We start from the raw sequence: 7,228 nt of genomic DNA, 5'->3' as shown, positions 1-7,228 counted from the left end.
AGCCTTTTGGCCGTCCGAGAACTCAGGATGGGTTTTTCAGCACTCACTGGTTTCGTTGAACAACAAAGCCACAGTAGTGGCATTTGTCGACAAACAGGAGGCAATCGTTTTTCCTCCTGTTTCATCTTGACATTTGAAGGTACTCGAGTGTTGTTCTATTGCACACTCGACAGCTCAATTAACCAGATGCATTCCTGGTGGGGATGTATTGGTAGGCAAGCCTGGCCTTGTGTTTGAGTGATCAGGACGGAACATGCTGCTCACTCTTTCTTCACAAAGTTTCATGCAGAGACTGCTGGACTGAGAAATCCCTACCGTCCTTCTGTTGCCTCCCTGCACGCAAGTCGGTAGTGTTTTCTCGCTCCCTCATACCAGACCAGGGGCCGCTCTGTTGAGGCATGCTGTCTTTTGGTGAAAACTCGATATTGACGTTTTTTCCCTTCATATTTGTCCGTTTTGCTAGGGGTTCACAAACATTGCTCACCCCGAGTTACAGACAAATACTGGAAGACTTCACCTTCATCCGACCTGATTGCCAAGGCATCGAGAAGAATTCCGCTTGACCCATCCTCCTGTGCAGCTACACAAGAAGTGGTTCTTGAGGCAGTACATCCCTGTGTGTTCAGGACTGGGAGACTTTCCAGCTTTCCTTGCAAGCACAGGCTTTCTCACCGAGCGGTAACGGATATGGCTGGATATACCTTGAAGTCCTCTGCAACACTGTCCCAGGGACTGGATCCGTCTTCGCTGGTGGTGTGGTTGTTGGAACTTCTCGGTTCAGAGTCGCTCATCAAGTCTGGACTTCTTCGTCTTCTCCGCCGAGGGCTGCTTCTCTCCCTTTCATTTGTGAAGAACGTAGGCCCTTGCGACCTGGTCTTCTATCTGAAGTAGCCTTCGTCTCCTCAGTCGAGAGTTAGCTATGGACGAGAAGCTTCTTCAGTCATGCTCTCCCAGGGAACTGTTTCCTGGGTGGCATGCGACTCTCGTTTAAGGTTCCTGTCCGTGCTCTGCACTCGCCCTCTGAGTCGTCGGATAGAGATATGCCCTCTTAGGTCCATCTCTCATCTTACCCTGGCCTTGGCGTAGAAGATGGAAGAACAGGGATGGGGATCATACCTCGATTCCTTCTTGGATGTCGTAGGTGGACTCCGAATCCATTGGCATCGACTGTCAGGTTCGAGTCCTTCTTGTTCCCCTCCTCCTTGGACTTTGTATCGATGATCCAGATCATTCGTTACTTTTTCCTATTGGGAGCTGTGGTACTTTCCGAAAGGTTCGACATTTCCTAACCTGGATGTCGTCAACGTTTTTGCTAGTATTGTCTCTCCCAAGGAAGAAGTGTCTAAGGACACATCCTCCTGACTTCGTGAAGCGATCAGAGGAGGTACTTGGCAGCTGACGACGACAACACCGGTACCTTTCACCCGAGAGCTCACGAAGTCGATGGCTTGGTCCATCCCTCGCATTCCAGAAGAATATGTCGGTACCACAGGTGCTGAAGGCGGGTGTGTGATCCCAACAGACTACCTTCACCTCCTTCTACCTCCGGGATGTTGCACACAAGTCCTTGGACACTTTTTCCTTGGGTCCTGTGGTGGCTGCTCAACAAGTTGTGTAGTTTATCCAGCTCCCCTAACAGGACAGGTTGCATCTCGCCTATGTTGTACGGTTGTGATTGGGAGAATGAATGTTGAGTGACTGGCCTCTCTTCTTTCTCCCCATCCTGGTCTCTTCCCACGGGCAGGGAGCGGACATGCCGTTACAAGCTGGACCGGGCGATCGAGGCAGACAAGCACATAACGGGAGTTCCCGTTCTATTTCCGTTCAGGTTAATAGAAGCAACCCCACTCCTTCCTCTCGCAAGGGGAGGAAGGAGACCATGACTATGAGACAAACCCAATGCTTGTATTTGCTTTATTGTCATCCGACGTCAAATTCTTCCAGCCTACTTTGCATGAACTGACGTTTCCTCTTTCATGCAAAGGGACCCAGAAGTCTGACAACTGATCCTGCGTTTCTTACAACCCGATCTTTTGTCAGAGGCAGTTTTTCCCTTCCTCGCTCTCACGACCAGGAAGGGAAGACAAGGTGGTGAACTCCAGTCAGTTCAGAGAGACTTTATCAGATTCCTCCTCCAATCAGTGAGTCTCCTAATGTAAAGGACTGAGGGTTTGTATATTGTGTCGGAACAAATAACAATTTTTAAAAGTAAATTGTATTTTTCCTAACTATACAAACCTGAGGTCCTTTACATTTTATGCCCACCTCATGCCACCCCTCAATCTGTACCTGGGCTGAAGGACAAACTGGAATGTTTACATCCGGGCAGGCGGGTATCCCCGCCTACCTGGAGGTAGTTACTGCCTAACCACCTTGCTCAAGAGTTTAACAGCCGTTTCCAGCCTACGCCTGAAAGCAATTCCTAGTGTAAAGGACCTCGGGTTTGTATAGTTAGGAAAAATACAATTTACTTTTAAAAATTGTTATTTCAAGATGGCCAACGTCTTAAAATGACTCCACATTCCAGAATAATGCACCAGCTTGCCACTCTGCAATTAACGAAAGTGTAATAATAAAGGTGTTGGTGAGTGTTCTTTTAAGCGAAGGTGATTTGAGAATTAGCAAATGTATTTGGAAAATTGGCATTTCAGAGAATGGGTAGTATCTAGGAACATACAGGGTTGAAAACTGATAGACTGGCAAACAAATTGTGTTCTAAATGTAATAGTACAAATGAAGAATATGAGTAAAGAAAATTTTATGTATATAAGGTGAAAAATGAGAAAAAATAGAGCAAAACATGGGTGGATACCTCAGTAATGGTAATATACTATAAACTAAATAAATCTGGATAAGATGACTAGGAGTATGTGAAATTTAGCTGTATATGATTGGGGCAAAACAGAAATGAGAGTTACTTAGCAGTGTATTGTCTGCCTGGGTTTCCCTTTGTAGATCTTCATCTAGGCCCTTTTCTATGATTACATGGGCTCTCTTACAAGGCATGTCCAGCCACTTCCATATCTTTCTATTGCACTACTACTTCTAATTAGCTATTTCTCATACCCTATTTTTCATTGTAATCTTGGTCTATTTTCTAGTCACGGACACATCTCTCTGCAACTTCCTCGTCTGTAAATGATCTTCCATTGCATTCTGCTGTGAATTGCAGCATCTTGCCATCACAACTTTCAAGGCTTCTCTGTTTGCTTTGTGCCTATGTTGCTGCTGCACTGAGTAGTAAAGATCTTGTGTTTGCATTATGATCCAGTTTGCTCCCTTAAGGGATCTGTTAGGGCCCAAGGGCCCTACTCCTTCAGAACCCTTATAGTCTGAGCTGGAGTAATACCACTGAGAAATCATTGGGCTCATGAGTGACCTGAGTATTCTCAGGTACCCATCCATCAGGCCTCTGAGAAGTAACTCCACTTCATTTAAAACCCTATGCTTTGGACTGGGAACAGCCACTCAGGTGTCAGCTTGGGCCCTCTTGCTTGGGATTCACCTTCTGCAGTATCTTGATGATTGGCTGGGTTATGGAATCTCTGAGGTGCAGTTGCTCTAGGCCAGAAAATGTCATCTCATATTTTGTTGAGATCCCCAGATCACAAATTGAAAGGAGTCAGAACCAGTGTCCAAGCAGCCGACAAATTACCCAAGAATGCTGATGGACATGGCAGCAGTTAGAGTCTTTCCACTATACTCTTGTGTGAGCTATCGCAGGGAGATGACAGTGTAGTTCCTGTCCCAGAAGGACCACCAGCTTTGCTCAGCAGGTTTTCCACAGTCACCTGTCATCTTTGGAGAAGCTGATGCATCAGAGGTGCCTTCACTAGTGCTTGCTTCAGTGGTGTCTGATGAAGCATTGGTCGGTCTCCTTATCCTGTGTCCCTCAGCCAGATGTAGAGAACGTAACCTGGTGATTTCATAACAGAAACCTTGCGGTGGAAGTTCTGCAGAATGCCCCAGCTCTGAAGGTCCTTCTGTTTTTGGACACATCAAGGGAGGGTTGGGGCATGCACCTGGAGGACTTAGTTGCTTCATGTGCATGGACAGATGATCTTCAATTGCACATCAACATCTTGGAGATATGATCAGTGTTGCTGGCCATACATGCATTCTAGGCGTGAATGATGGGCCAGTCTGTGTTAATGAGTGATAACATGACTATAGTGGTTGTGAGGCAATGATTGCTGAGTATCAAAATATTCATGAACCTCTCAGTAATATAGGACCATTCCCTATACACACAGGTTTAAACATAAAATCAATGGACAGTAAGGTTGAGTTAAGGAAATAAGAAAATACATTAACAATTTATCACAAAAAAATTCTTATAAATACCTAATGCTAAGATAGCTAAAATTAAACAAACTACAATTACCTTATGACACAAAACCTCACACAGTATATAAACATGTACTGCACAAGCATTCTTCAACCATTCATATAGTTATCAATGCACTTGCAGGTAGTCAGGTAATGAGTCTAAGACAGACAGTCACCATTCAGTGTGACACTGTAAGACAATGGTACTTGGCATAAAGTGAAGACCTGTAATTAAACTCTGCAGATTTTTGCAGATCACTGAAATATTCCTAATTCTATACATAGTAAAAACTGGACTTATCAATGGAGTTTCTCTGCTCCATCCTGTACTCCACAGCATTTCCTGTCCATACAAAATCCTCAGGGTTTTCACTGCTTAGCACTCAAGTGATTCTCGGATGTGATGGACCCCACTGTCCACTCTGCACAGCCCAGAAGACCCCTCTGTCACACACGACACACACACACACACACACACACACACCTCTACCTTGCAGGTTCCTCAAATGCCTTCTGCTCACATTTACTTTAAACCCTGCTACGAAGCACACCAACAACTGCTCAATAGTTCAGCCACCAAATACAGTATTAACTTAGTAAACTAATAAGGTTTTTTTATGCTTACTTCATTGTTGTTTTATGACAGTGGTATAGTCAACAAATTTGGGGGATGGTTGCCTTCCACCTCTGTCAGTTGGTTGGGGCAGATGTATAAGTTGGCAGTTTGCCACACTCTCAGGCTGTCAGCTGGGTACATTCATGGCAAATGTCGTGGCAGACCAGCTCAGTCACCATGGAAAAGTCATAGGGATAGAAAGGCCCCTACATTCTGACGTAGTTGCCTTTTCGAGCAGTGGGGTACACTGATGATCATCCTGGTCACCACACATCATAATAGAAAGCTCCACTTGTTTTGATCACCTCTTGGCTGCTCTGGAAAACACCCTCCTGCACCACTGGGACAATCTGGATGTGCATGTCTTTCTGCCATTCAGTCTAATGTGCTGAGTGCTCAACTTAGTGGGGTTTCAGAATGACTCGGGTGGCTCCTCAGAGGCCACAAGCTGAGTGGTATCCTGATCTACTAGCTCTTCTGGTTGAGGAACCTAGAGATATTCTCTCATGACCCACCCTTCTTGTCAGCCCCACATGCTGAGGCACAACTAGCATCTCCGCAGAGAGAGAGAAAGAGGGAGACTTTATGCAGGATTGCATGGAAAATGTATGGCTTTATTAGGAGCTCCTCAGCAGTTGTATACCAAGGGAAATGGCCCATCTTCTGCGATTGGTGTTATATGGGTTCCTTTTCCAGTTAGAGCTAATGTTTGTTAGATCGCAGACTTCCTCATCCGCTTTCATCAAGATAGGCTCCTCTAAGTTCTTGCAGTGAAAGGCTGTCTCTCTACTGTGAACCAGGTAGAGTGTCTGTGCTCGTGAGGAGCTTTGAACAGTCTTGCTCCCCTTGGACCTTAGACCTCTGGTGTGGGATGTGATTCTCATTCTCTTCAGCCTAACTCTGGTGACTTATGAGCCCAGAGGGAGGTTTCAGCATGATGCTCAAGACTTTTTCTGCTAGGCTAAGCCTGGGTAAATCGTATTGATGAGTTGCATGGCCTTTGTTGGGGTCATTCCTTAGTTTCTGATAAGAGATCTGAGAGTTTTTCAGTCCACTGGCACATGGATTTTGTTAATGATTTTGAGGATAAGATGCTTTTATGCCCAGTGCCAGCCTTTTGGATCTACAGTGAACCCCCCATATTCGCTGGGGATGCATCCCACACACCCCCGCGAATAGGTCAAATCCGCGAATGCTTAAAACCCCTCTAAAAACACTTAGAACTGCCCATTTTGATAGCTTAAACCAAGAAAAACCCTGTAAAAATGCTTATACCTGAGTATTATAATAGTTTTATCACAAAAAATGCATTTATTCATGAAAATTATATGAAAATACAGTAATTAGTGAATTTCTCATTGAAAATACCGCTTAATGGGCGAATTTTCCAGAATGAATGATGGCTAGATATGTTTCACAGAGAAACCTGCGAATGCGTGAGTCCATGAACCATGAGAACGCCGAATACCGGGGGTTTACTGCATCTGAAAAAGACCAGACCTCTAAGCCTCAAGTACTGGAGCCTTTCTTTTAGTACTGACAGGTACAATGTGTGTCCAGTCTGGGTGAGAGCTCATGAATTGTGGGTTGTTGTCCAGTCTGTAGCTCTATGGAGGAATATCTCAGTTCTATAGGTAATCAGGATTGGTATTTTGCATTGCAGACCAATTTCACCTTATTTTTCCCAAGGGATGTCACCCACAAGTCCTTGGACACCTTGTCAGTACCTACGGTGGCTGCCTAGCAGGTTGTATAGCCATCCAAGCTTTTGACAGCATCTTACCTAGGGTACATGGAGAATGTAAGGCTGGTGGTTGAGTGGGTAGTGACTCACTTCTCTTTCTGCTTTCTTCCTTTTTCCTAGCTCTTTTAGGCCAAGTACAAACTGGAATGGTCATGAGGCAAGAACTCTCAAGTGTCCTATCTTAGAGCTTCTGCTCAAAAGGTGAGACTCCATTGCTGGCTGTATAGAAGAATATAGGAATAGTCTTTTGGCCCACTCATTTTGATGACTGGGAACATGATACAGTGTGTCCAGGTGAAGAATCAACTTGCCAGTCAGTTGTTAAGGCTAGCCTCCCAGCTTAGGAGAAATCTAACCAAAAGATGATGGTTTTGATATTTGTTTGTACTGTATACATACCAGAATCTTTTACTGTATCATAATCCCATCTCATCACACCACATAGTTCCTGATGCCAAAAGAAAAGTGCTGAGTTATGACAGATGTGTGGAGGATTCCTCCCACTCACCCACTTACTTCACCCACTTACCACCAATTAA

Source organism: Macrobrachium rosenbergii, chromosome 42 (genome assembly GCF_040412425.1).
Source record: "Macrobrachium rosenbergii isolate ZJJX-2024 chromosome 42, ASM4041242v1, whole genome shotgun sequence".
In the NCBI taxonomy this organism is placed as follows: domain Eukaryota; kingdom Metazoa; phylum Arthropoda; class Malacostraca; order Decapoda; family Palaemonidae; genus Macrobrachium; species Macrobrachium rosenbergii.
This window is presented reverse-complemented; position numbering follows the sequence as displayed.